The 13,929-nt window shown below is 38.5% G+C and overlaps 1 protein-coding gene across 1 annotated transcript in view; it reads right to left on the reverse strand.

The window, feature by feature from the left end:
• LOC141427598 (V-type proton ATPase 116 kDa subunit a 1-like) overlaps positions 1 to 11,478 on the reverse strand; it is a 66,043-nt gene extending 54,565 nt beyond the window's left edge. Inside the window, exon 1 of the mRNA XM_074087193.1 lies at positions 11,315 to 11,478. The gene's annotated coding sequence lies outside the window, so the exon portion shown is untranslated. The remainder of the gene's footprint in view (positions 1 to 11,314) is intronic.
• Between the last annotated feature and the right edge of the window lie 2,451 nt (positions 11,479 to 13,929).

Here is a 13,929-nt window from a genome sequence, read left to right on the forward strand (position 1 = left end):
TTCTCAGGCAATTCAATCTATGAATATTAACATTTTATCTTTGCACTACAAAAATACGGATGCTTCATTGGTTGGTTGTTACTCTGAGGTATAAGAAAACGTACATGCGGGTCAATTGATCCCGCAACACGAGCATTATCTTATCACAGATGAGTTGCCAGCCCTTTGAGAGGCTAATGCGCATGATTTTTAAAGATCCCTGAGTTATGTATCGCTTCAAGAATGTTGTCCCAGGAAGCTTTTTTTTATTCGACTGTATGGCAAACGAGTGGGTCTCCTGATGGTCAGAGATCACCACTGCCCATAAACACCTGCAACACCAGGGGAATTTGCAGATGCGTTGCCAACCTAGAGACCTAAGATGGGATACCTCAAGTGCCAGTAATTTCACCGGCTGTCTTACTCTCCACGCCGAAACACAACAGTGCAAGCACTGCTGCTTCACGGCAGGATTAGCGAGCAAGATGGTGGTAGCAATCCGGGCGGACCTTGCACAAGGTCCTAATACCTGCCTGCAAAAGATGGTTCCACTAGCAGATAGGAGAGTAACCTACAGTCGGGAAAAAGCCATTATGGACGACTGGAAAGGGCCAGACCATGCCGGACTCCTACGCGCATAAATGCCCCGGATTCACGTCCCCCACTACCCGAGCTTAAGGTGCTTTCCACCGGCGAGGCGAGACGAGACGTGGCGAGACGAGAATTGAAATTTGCATGGCAGCGCCCGCGGCGGCTCGCGGTGGAAAATCACCATCGCCAGCTTGTAGACGTCGTCCGTTGTTTCACCCATCGGACCGTTTTTTTTGCAGGACTTGCGGTGTTCTTATGGCTAAGTCGCTGGACAAGTGTCCGGTGCATGTACTCGTACACACATTAAATCTTACAACACCGCAAGTCCGGCAAAAAACACGATCCGTTTCTCGGCGAAAACAACGGAGGTCTACAAGCAGCTTACTACGGGGAAAGTGTTGGAAGGGTTTCACTTTTTAACCCCAGACTCAAAAAGAGGAGTGTAATAAGTTTGACCGCTATGTGTGTCTGTCTGTGGCACCGTAGCTCTTAAACAGGTGGACCGATTTGAATGCGGTTTTTTATTTTAAATCAGGTTTTATAGCAATGATCTTAGACATGTTTCATCAAAATCGTTTAAGCCGTTTTTGAGACATTGAACTTTGAAGTGACAGTCGGTGGTTTTCCAACATTTTGTTGGTTAGGTTATATAAATTGCGAAAAGTTCAGAGATGCGAACCCAGCTTGAACCCAGGCTCGAATCCACGACCCTACGCTTGAGAGGCCAAAAGTCAAGCCACTAAACCAAGACTACAGAGAAATTAATTGCAAATTTTCACGTAGCTGGGCAGCCATCTTTGCCTTGTGTTGCCAAACGAGCAATCTTTGGCATCAATCAGCGTAACCTAACTGTTGATTTATTTTTCATAATTCAGCTTTTAGGCCAATAAAAATAGCGAGGGCGTTCACTCGTGTCCTAAATCTGTCTGAAGTGGATGTCATTAATAATTTCTGGCAACCGAGGCCATTGGGTGACCTTGACAGAGACATTGAAATTTACTGGAATATTTTTGTCAGAACAACTGTATAGGAAAATTTGTCCTTAACAGATGTCACAAATCAGAGATTTTGGTCTAGTTTTTTTCCTTTTTTTACGGCCGTTCCTATAGACCTACCTTTATCAAGTAAGACATAATAAAGCTGATTTTCTACGATTTTTAACGATTCTATTCTATGTATATAGTACATAGTTACTGATGTGCCAAAGGGAACTTTATAAAATTGCGGAGTTTTTCAAAGGGTATGATTTTATTGATCACCTGATAAATGCGTTTTTGCGACCAAATAAATAATATTTGTTCCTAAAATAGCAGATCTGTCACCTAAATTGAATCAACAAATAATATTAAAACGGTTACCTAAATTTATTTTAAAATTAGTCGGAATAATATTGATCATCAAATAATTTATTGGGTTCCAAAATAATAGATGTGTCACTAAAACTGAATCACCAAACAATATAGAAATGGCTTCCGAAAAATTAATTATAATCACTGGAAAATAATATTGATCATCAAATAATGAACTTAAATTTGACGATAATGATATATACATAATAGATGTGTCACTAAAACTGAATCACCAAACAATATAGTAATAGCTTCCTAAAAATTAATTAAAATCACTGGAAAATAATATTGATCATCAAATAATTGAACTTAAATTTGACGATAATGATGTTGTATATACTTAAATGATGACTTAAATAAATACAAACATCCAAGACTTAAGTAAGTGCGCACTGAGTGTCGCAGTTCTACCTAACATTCCTCCTCGCTTCGCTCGTCGTCGTACCTAATTAGACCTGCCTTAGTAGATTAGGTAGAAGCATCGAATTAAGGAACTGATCTATTTATTAGGTGACAGATCTATTATTTTGGTGATCGAATTTTGATGGTCAAACTATAATTTAGGATACAGGTTTACATTAATTTGATGACTCAACAGATTTGATTAATTTGATGACCAATATATTTCTTAGGGATAATATAATAATTAAGGTATCGCAGTTTAGTGACGAATCTAAGTTTAAGTGATAGGAAAATATAAGTTCCCACAATTTTGTATGGGGATTGAACTTTAAGTTTCTTAAATTTATTTTCTTAAAAAGTCTTGTTGAAAATTTCCAGAAACTTCCGAGAACTTATTCAAATTTTTGGAAACTTTCTTGATCTGTAATTTAAATTACAACATAATTTGATAACACGAAAGGCATTTCACTGACGTTTACTTTATGTTGTGTGATGGATGAAGCGTCCAAAAAACTGAAGACTTTAAACGTTATCTCTTTTAAGTCGCTACCTACTCTATTGACAGTGATGGTGGTCGTCAGTAGATATATCAGTGCCATCCACGAAGACGCGTGATTTTGTCAAAATTAGACATTAATGACATTGTAATAAGAACCACGGCACGCGTCATCGTGAATGACTACGACGATGAGTTGCGAGGATTTTTTTCTTGAACCTATAGAAACACTTCATTTGCACACCTCGCTCCGCTCAGCCTCCACTAGATCTGTGCTGTGCGAGGATAGGCAAATGAATGGGGACCGCCTTCCCGAGGGTAATCAGTTCGTCAAGCTGAGCTAAGTTGATGACTATATATTACATCAGGCCAGCTTCACATTGGACGGATCACTAAATGAAGCATTTCTATTGGTCAATGAAAAACAAATTCCTCGCATCTTCGCACATCTCTGGTGGAAATGCAGCCTTGACTCATATTTCACATACGAAAGAGTGATATTATGAATATTCTATTTCATTAAATTTGTCATTTATATTTTGTTGGAATGCGCGTCTCTTGGCCCCGGAGCTCGCCCATCCATCCAATAATTAAAATAGACCGAATTCTTCAGCGTCGAAGGTCAAATTTACAATAACCGCGATTGATGACTCGTCTCTAGCCAACATTATAGGGAGGAACAAATGAAATTGTTGGCAAGGAAAGAATTCGATTATCCGTCAAATCCGTCGTCTTGTACTGCTCATTATTTATAAATTGAGTTAAGTGTGGAATAACACAGAATCGGGATAAGAACCTATAAACAGCAAGGATTATAGACCCGAAACCGAAATTTCAATTGAATTGCTAGACATGCCATAACGCTTTACGCGTACGAAGCCGCGGGCAAAACCTTGTAATTAATATAATTAGCCTAATTCTAAACGTCCCATTGTAACACTGCACACATTCTATGAGCTTTGAACAACGCAGCTGGGATATCATAAATGTTCGCATACTGTGTTATTTATGACGCTGTGTTATATTAGCTAGCGATTAATATGTTTATAAATATTACAAAGTATCCGGCACTATGTAATGCTGATTTTTTTAGAGAACAAGTATTACAGCGATAGCTCATCGCTTGCCCATCGCTCATCCTAAGGCCACGTCCTGATTTGACGCAGGGCCTGATTTTAAAATGTATATTTTCATACATCATAATGAACTATTTATAGTAATAACACTATGTAAAACATTGAAAACGTATATAATACTCATAATATGTATGTATGTTTATGGACGCCGAGGAAGCAGTGGATGGGTTTCGAAAGCCCGTCGAAGAGACCCCTAAGGACAAGTGGGCAAAGTGCTTTTCTCAGTGGTTCCGTCGGATGCAGTGATCCGTTGATGTCAATGGAGACTATTTTGGAAAGATATAATGAAACTAATAACTTGGTAGTTTGTTCAGTTTTTAGGGCTCCGTACCCAAAGGGTAAAAACGGACCCTATTACTAAGACTCCGCTGTCCGTCCGTCTGTCTATCCGTCTGTCACCAGGCTGTGTCTCATGAACCGTGATAGCTAGACAGTTGAAATTTTCACAGATTATGTTTTTCTCTTGCCTCTATACTTAACAACAAATACTAAAATTGAAAACATTTTTTTAAGGGTTATACAACAACGTGATTTTTTGCCGTTTTTGCTTGATATTAATAACGCAACAGGTAGACGCTTGAAAAATTCATAGATTATTTATTCGTATATCCACTATAAAATAAATAATTAAATTAAAATAAAAAAAATATGTAAGGGGGGCCATACAACAAACGTTTTTATGTCTAATGTTGGATAGATAATTTTGTAGGTGGTAGGACCTTGTGCAAGGTCCGCCCGGATTGCTACCACCATCTTGCTCGGTAATCCTGCCGTGAAGCAGCAGTGCTTGCACTGTTGTGTTTCGGCATGGAGAGTAAGACAGCCGGTGAAATTACTGGCACTTGAGGTATCCCATCTTAGGCCTCTAGGTTGGCAACGCATCTGCAATCCCCCTGGTTTTGCAGGTGTCTATGGGCGGTGGTGATCTCTTACCATCAGGAGACCGACTTGCTCGTTTGCCATCCAATTGAATAAAAAAAAAAAAGATAATGGTACGGAACTCTTCGTGCGCGAATACGACTCGCACTTGGCCGGTTTTTGATTTTCTAAGAACTTTCAGTTTGACCCTCCTAATAATAAAGCAGTTTAGTTCAGTTGAGGTGGCAGTTAACCTAACCGACTTTTTTGAATGCAGTTCGGTTCTGTTGGGGTCGCGGTACATCATTACCTACATGCCTCAAGCAGTTCGTCATTGTGCCCAGCAGTGAGCAGTGGGTAAATAGGCTGGGTACTGAGTCATCATCAATGCACCTGGTAGACGTCCACTGTTGTACAAAGGGTCTCTCCCTTAGAACGCCACAATGAACGACAACTCGCCACTTGCATCCACCGGTTTCCCGCTACTCTCACGATGTTATCAGTCCACCTGGTGGGAGGCCTGCCAAAGCTTCGTCTTCCGTTTCGTGGAGTATCTTCGGCTTTATTTACTCTTATCATCACGTGAAAGACAGGTCAATCGCCGGCCAGTCATTTTAATAAATAAATTACGAAGCCACGTCACCAATTTGTTTTTCACTTCTCATGCTCGTAAAGTTGGTGTTTATGCTGGATCTAGGCGACATAAAATGACTTTTTATGCACTAGTGCATAAAATAAAATCTTCGTCTAAGACCAAGGTAATTAGGTGTCAACAGCCACAAACAAAGAAGTTTCTTTATATTTTTTTAATACATTTTTTATTTATATAAAACTAAAAATCAATCAAAAGAAATCACTAAAACTAAAAAAATATAATTATATAGTAATGCATGAAAAATAAAATTTAAGTAGTGAGTGAACAATGGTTTTCACTGTTGCTATTTCATTTCCTCGCCATCGAAGTGAAAAGCAGAGTGTAAAACTCGAGCATTACATCCATTTTCCCTCGACGTGTCTATCCATATGAACGTCTTGGGTAAAATGGCTCGTTTTATGCTCTTGTTGTACAATCTACTATTTTATCGTACAGATGGCAACCCAGACAAAATAAAAATTATTGACATTATGTTTTTATACCTACATGCTGTTATTTAGCTATTTAATTATAATAGCTAGCTAGATATTAATATCACCTACTTAATTCTGCTAAGTCAGGAACCGTATTCCTTCAAAACCAAGTGCGAAGATTTCCTACAAATTTGTAGGTATCTATGAGTGTTAGCAGAGCCCTTCTCACAAGCAAAATGTACTTAATCTGTGTGGGGTCATTTTAGATAGTATTGACATAGACATAGACATGCAGTCATGAAGAAGAGGGTTTTCAGACTTTATATATTGGTTGTATTAAAATTTGTATAGGCGCTAACTTCACATCAAGTTTCTAGGACAACCGGAAGTACCCTATTGGCTTGTCGATTACTGCAATTTGTAACTATCATAATCATCCCAGTCTAAATACGTCGCACTGCTGTGCACAGGCCTCCTGTCAGAATGAGAGGGCTTGTGCCGTAATTCCCACGCGGGCCCAGTGCGAATTGGGAACTTCACACACACCATTGAATTGCTTCGCAGGTTTGTATAAGTTACCTACCTTACGACGTTTGCCGCTCGTGGTAATTTTCGAATGTTAATTCGCACTTGAACTTCGAAACCAGTCTACCCGTTTAAGAGCTATGGTGCCACAGGCGGACACACAGACAGACAGACACACATAGCGGTCAAACTTATAACACCCCCTTTTTGCGTCGGGGTTAAAAAGGAGAACGAATGAAATGAATGCGTGAATGTCAAAACCTGCTGTCATAACATGTTCTTGTGTGCTTGACCTCAACTCTGGTGGCACTACCTATATTTCCATACGAATTGAAATCCCTGGTGGCCTAGTAGTTTGACCTACGGTCTCTCAAGCAGAGGATCGTGAGTTCAAACCCGGACTCGCACCTCTGAGTTTTTCAAGATTCATGTGCGGAATTACATTTGAAAATTACCACGAGATTTGCGGTGAAGGAAAAAAAAACATCGTGAGGAAACTTGCACTAACCTGCGAAGCGATTCAATGGTGCGTGCGAAGTTTCCAATCCGCACTGGGCCCGCGTGGGAACTATGGCCCAAGTCCTCTTGTTCTGAGAGGAGGCCTGTGCCCAGCAGTGGGACGTATATAGGCTGGGATGATGATGATGATACTGTATTATATTGTACAGTTACCAGCACCAATATCTGACACACCAAAGCGTGCATAAATATCTGTTACGGTTCTGTAGTAGATGACAGGAGAATCTAGAAATAGTTTATAGTATTTCAAGTAGCATACGACATTTTTGTAATGTCTAAGAAAGTACGGAACCCTCTTTACGCGAGTTTAACTCCAACTTGCCCGGTTTAATTTAATGTCGAAATATACTGAACGGCAAAAAGCTGCAGGGCTACTACGAAACTCGAAACTTGAAGTTCGTGTCACGCCGGCCCTCTCGCTCTCGTATTAAACAGTATAAGTGTCAGAGGGACCGCACGACACGAACTTCGAGTTTCGAGTTTCGTAGTAGCCCTGCTGGCCCTCAAATGTATGCAATAATAGGTAATTTTGTATGTAGAGTGTGCCAAATTTTGGGCCGCTGAGTATATTGGGTTGAAAGAACCGATGAAAAAAAAAACATTTTTAATACAACCTTTTTTGTTGACTGTAATTTTTGTTGACTGTACTTGTACTGTCACCCAAACTACATTTGCATACCAAATTTCAAGTCGATGCCATTAACCTTTGAAGAGTTCCGTCCTGTGAAGACGAGTGTCACTACGAGATTATTGTATTCACGCAAGTTTCTTAAGTATTGCAATTTTCAAGTCAATCCAATGAGGGCAATCGTTTTTTGGCTCACTAGATATAGATAGTCTGTTATTACGGGCGTGAAAACAAAGTTTAGATTAAAATCGTATTTAATATACTTAAAACCGTACCATAAAAATACAATACAAATACAATACAAATATTTTATTCATATAACATTGTACACGGTAATTATTAAAAATATCGAGCATGCCACAGTGTTGCTGCATAGTCCCCGTTTTGTTCGGAAAAAAGGGAGGACAAAGGTTTCCGAAAGACAAAACTGTCTCAAAACACAGACATTCATTGCCGGAACGCATATTTGCCATAATTAATTTCAGATATTGCAAAATATTCACAAAATTATTCTAATTATAAATAAACCCGCGTAGCTCACCCAAAAACTTTGAGATTTGACATTTCGGAGACCTCACGCTACACTAGCGCCTCTAATGGCAAATTCATACGCAATAGCCCTCATTACTGGAAGTTGGTCGAATTTAACTTCCAAGATTTGGTTACAGACAGGCAGACAGACAACGGGACAGGTGAAACTAAATAAAAGCTTGTAAAAAGAGGATCCATCATGTCTTTCTACTAAGTTGTCATTTCTAAGACAAATGAGTGTTGATGAAGCGAAAAATGTATGTCAGGACCTTAGCAGGTAGAAACAAATAGTATCTGCCTACCCCTTCGTTGGGAATGAGGCCAGATTGTATGTATGTACCTAACATTTTAGATTCATACAGTTTTTGAAACGGCGATAGCGACTGTAATAGTGTGAGCGGTAGACAATAAGCCTACAGGTCAAATCAATTAAGTAATTTAATGACGGACCAATGATGCGAAGAGATCCGACACGTCATGTGATGTCATATGGCATGATGATAGAAAAGTCCATACCAATTTTTTTTTTTAGAAACAGTGCAATGTAATCTTAATTCGCTCGTAGCTTCCTTATTTTATAACGGGAACTATATTTTCTGTCACTTAAATTTGGATTTTTTACTTAACTGCGATAACCTAATTATTATATCTATCCCTAAGAAATATATTTGTCACAAAATTAATCAAATCTGTCTCATGACATGAGTCATAAGATTAATGTAAGCCTGTATCCTAAATTATAGTTTGATCATCAAAATTTGATCACCAAAATAATAGATCTGTCACCTATATACTAATAAATATATCAGTTCGTTAATTGGATGCTTCTACCTATTCTACTAAGGCAGGTCTGGTTAGGTACGACGACGAGCGAAGCAAGGAGGTTAGGTAGAACTGCGACCCTCTGTGCGCGAGCCGAGCGAGCGAGGCGAGCGTGCCGCGGCAGCGGCCGGCGAAGTGCCAGAACCAAACATTTTTTGCTAATACTTCATCTTCCCAGCCTATATACGTCCCACTGCTGGGCACAGGCCTCCTCTCAGAACAAGAGGGCTTGGGCTATAGTTCCCACGCGGGCCCAGTGCGGAGCGGAGTGGGAGTGGGTTTCTTATACTTGTATGATGAATATAAATGTTTGTAGTAGGTACTTGAGTCTTCCCGTTGTTTAGCACCCATAGAACAAAATTTGCTTAGTTTCGGGCTGGGTCAATTAATGTAATTTGTGAGAAGATTTTATTATTATTATTTCATTCATTGTTTATCATTATCGTGAATTTTCAGTTCAGTTATTTTATGATCAATATTATATTAAATTTTGAGCTTTGCGGTGAAGTAAAAACATCGTGAGGAAACCTGCACAAACCTGCGAAGCAATTCAATGGTGCGTGTGAAGTTCCCAATCCGCACTGGGCCCGCGTGGGAACTATAGCCCAAGCCCTCTTGTTCTGAGAGGAGGCCTGTGCCCAGCAGTGGGACGTATATAGGCTGGGATGATGATTATATTAAATATATTGACCCGGATAACTCATATATATTTCTTTGATATTTAATATGAGTGAGTCTCACGGTAGTTTCATGTTCAAAGTGATCAATATTATTTTCCATTGATTATAATTAATTTTTAGGAAGCCATTTCTATATTGTTTGGTGACTCAGTTTTAGTGACGAATCTATTATTTTGGAACCCAATATATTGTTTGATGATCAATATTATTTCCGAGTAATTTTTAAATAATGTTTAGGTAACCGTTTTAATATTATTTGGTGATTCAATTTAGATGACAGATCTACTATTTTAGGAACAAATATTATTTATTAGGTCGCCGAAAACGCATTTATTAGGTGATCAATAAAATCGTACCCTTATAACAGATATTGATGGTTTTCACGTCATTCATGTCGTATCGCGTTTTGTATAACATTACACATAATTTATTTCAGAGAATTTTTGTGTTCCATACATGTTCCCTACTAGCTTTTGCCCGCGGCTTCGTCCGCGTGGATTTCGGTTATCTGTGCATTTTCCCGGTATAAAAAGTAGCCTATGTCACTCTCTGGCCCATAAACTATCGCTATGCCAAAAATCACGTCAATCCGTTGCTCCGTTTCGACGTGAAAGACGGACAAACATACAAAACGTACGGATTATGTTGCTAACAAAATAATAATACACAGGATGTCACAAACTGAATCAGAAATATTTCGTACAGTTGTTGGACAAGTCCAAGTGAACACCCCCTATTATTTTTTAACAGAATTTTCATGCAACATGAGATCCCATCTTTGGTGCGTTATACTTTGAGCATCTGAACGTACCCACTGGAATTTTGGATCAGGTATGGATCAATTACGAAGTTCGAATTAATAATAATAATAATAAATATCATGGGACACTGCCTAGTCCCAAATTAAGCAAAGCTTGTACTATGGATACTATGAAGGCAACGGATAAACATACTTTTATAGATAAATACATACTTAAATACATATTAAACATCCAAGACCCGAGAACAAACATTCGTATTATTCATAAAAATATCTGCCCCGGTCGGGAATAGAATCCGGGACCTCAAGCTTTATAGTCAGGTTCTCTAACCACTTGGTCATCCGGTCGTCATTAGTCATTAGTTCTAGTACACATCTTGTACCGAATGTCATATTATCGGCTACAATAGTTGAATTGACAGTATCAGCTGTCGCTTATCACGTTCATAGACCAGGGGCCGGAGGGTTACGATTTAACTAGATATACCACGCACGTAACAGGAGCTAGCCTAACTGATATTTATTAGAACAGGACATACGGATGGTACCTGCGAGCCTAATCTTAGTGCTCCGCCCGGATGGACCAGTTAGCTTGTCCCAGACGGACGGCGAGACATTTAGGTATTGTATTTTTGTATCTGGACGCCATCCAAATACTACTTAATAATATACAAATACACTCGATTAGCCGAAAGTATTGTGTCGAGTCTTGATTGCATCCAGATAATTGGCCACTTTCATGCGCGAACTATTCCTGTGTGTTTATTTTTAGTTTGTTATGTGTACTAATGTCTGTCTATTGATATCTATTGACGTTGAAATTCTATTAGAGAGTCAATATTATCGATGCGAGTTCGTCTCAATTGGAATTACCGCCTGACGTAATTTTTATTTAAATATATAAAAAAAAAACTTTTTTTAAAACGTTTGACGCACTTAATTCCTCTTAATAATACCTCATATTGAATACCTTAAAACCTTTTTATGCACGATGACACTTGCACACTAATCCAACAGTTGAAAAAAAACAAAGCATTGTCACAGGTTTGTTATGATTTGACAGCCTTTGACAAATACTCACTATGATAAAGGGCTGGCTGTAAACACTATTGTCACAGACACGGGCGGCGCGCGCGCGGCTTGGCGGACACTGCGGCCGCGTGCTGCGCCGCGTACTACGCTCGCTGGGGGGCAGTGCGCTGTTTTACATTTAATATTAATAATAAATAAATAAATATCACGGGACAATTCACACCAATTGACCTAGTCCCAAAGTAAGCATAGCAAAGCTTGTGTTATGGGTACTAAGCAATGGATAAATATAATTATATAAATAGACACATACTTAAATACATATTAAACAACCAAGACCCGAGAACAAACATTCGTATTTTTCATACAAATATCTGCCCCGACACGGGAATCGAACCCGGGACATCAAGCTTCGTAGTCAGGTTCTCTAACCACTAGGCCATCTGGTCGTCAAAATAATAATGGCTGTTTTACTTTTAATCTATACACGATGATTTTTAATCAGTGACCAAGAACCAATTTTACATGATATCCAATAAGTCGCAATTACATGGAACCAAGCATTTTTTTGTAATATTTTTTATGTGAAAATAACTTTTCATTAATATTCATTGTCACCATACTATGGTTAAGTCTGAGTTTATAACTTCTTTGATGTGAGTTTTATAAACAAAATTTAAAAATGTATCGAGTAATTGTTTGCAGACCTTGTGCAAGGTCCCCCCGGATTGCTACCATCATCTTGCTCGCTAATCCTGCCGTGAAGCAGCAGTGCTTGCACTGTTGTTTTTCGGCGTGGAGAGTAAGACAGCCGGTGAAATTACTGTCACTTGAGGTATCTCGTCTTAGGCCTCTAGGTTGGCAACACATCTGCAGTACCACTGGTGTTGCAGCTGTTTATGGCCGGTGGTGATCTCTTACCATCAGGAGACCCACTTGTTCGTTTCCCCTCCAGTCGAATAAAAAAAAAGTAATTAGTTGTCATGACTGCCATTTTTACTTCAGTTCAGTAATTAACGTAGGGTGACCACGTATCTAGTGGTTTAAGAATAATATTAACCCCCTTTTTCACCATCCATTGATTAAATTTATTTGACGAATAAATGTGATGCCGTCTCTGTTTGTTTTGTTCGAATAGACGGAGACGGCATCATATTTATCCGTCAAATAAAATTTATCAATGGGTGGTAAAGCATCCCCTGTAATTAATTAATTAAACACTGAGTTAAGAAATCGTAATATTTCACGTATCGAATTCGATTTAGGCTGAGTATTTCTGATTTGGCCATTTCGCTGCAACTTTTATTATACTGAAATAAAATAGCTAAATTATGATATTTTTTCGTTTTAATCTTCAAAGCAGCGTCATTCTGAAATACATTTTCTCTGCAGCTTGCTATACCTGTATGGAGAATAAGGAGATACGTGTAAGCTAAAGCAAAGCTAATGAGACGAGATGTACCTTCATCTTTGTCTGGTATGGGCTTTATGACGTTGCATCAAAAACATCTGTGAAATTTAATGACTCTAAGCCAAGCGGTTGAGATTTCAAGATTTCATCCCGATTCCTACCATCTACATACCCAATGCCTGAAGAGGTCGCAGAAAGACAAACCAACAGACGGACAGACACTTTCGTATTTATATAAGTTGATAGTAAGGAAGTAAGGATTTAGCACACCTTGAAATTAAAATAATAATTTAGAATCGCACTCCAATTTGCCGAATGCGTTGCTCACTACCGCCGCGGCATATTTCCTTATAAAAATATCGACTGCTGACTTTATAAAGCTCGTATCTTTCTCATTGATCTTGTTAGACTAACTACCTTAATACTTGGGAAATAAAGATTAAATTCCATGTTGACATAGTTTTACGTTATAGCTTTGTTTTAGCAAACAGACAATTATTAAGTGATATTTTGCATTATCTATCTAATTTTATCAAATTTATAGATTCGTTACTTCGATGTGGTGAAGATTTTTTTTTAATATTTCATGCCAACTCAATATGACAACAAAGTTAAGCTACCCTCAAAAATAAAAAATAAATCTGTACTAATGCTATTTATAAATACGAAAGTACTTTTTAATTTTAATTTTAGAAAGGATATATTATTATATTTAATATTATTCATTACTTCTGTTATTAGTTTATTCTTACGTAATGTTATAAATGCGAAAGCATTTATTATTTGTCTACCTCGTCACGCTTAAACTACTGAACCGATTTTAATGAAGTTTTGTATGAAGATAGTTTGACACCTCGAAAAAGACAGAATTGTTTTTATCCCGGAAAATTGCATAGTTTTCGTAGGATAGCGATAAACGAATTTTTCTGAGACGGGTCGCGGGAAACTGCTATTTATTATATTTTTATTGTATTTAATAAGGCGAAGCGTGGTGGCCTAGTGGTTGACCCATCGCCTCTCAAGCAGAGGGTCGTGGGTTCAAACCCCGGCTCGCACCTCTGAGTTTTTCGAAATTCATGTGCGGAGTTACATTTGAAATTTACCACGAGCTTTGCGGTGAAGGAAAACATCGTGAGGAAACC

Source organism: Choristoneura fumiferana, chromosome 4 (assembly GCF_025370935.1).
Source record: "Choristoneura fumiferana chromosome 4, NRCan_CFum_1, whole genome shotgun sequence".
NCBI lineage: Eukaryota > Metazoa > Arthropoda > Insecta > Lepidoptera > Tortricidae > Choristoneura > Choristoneura fumiferana.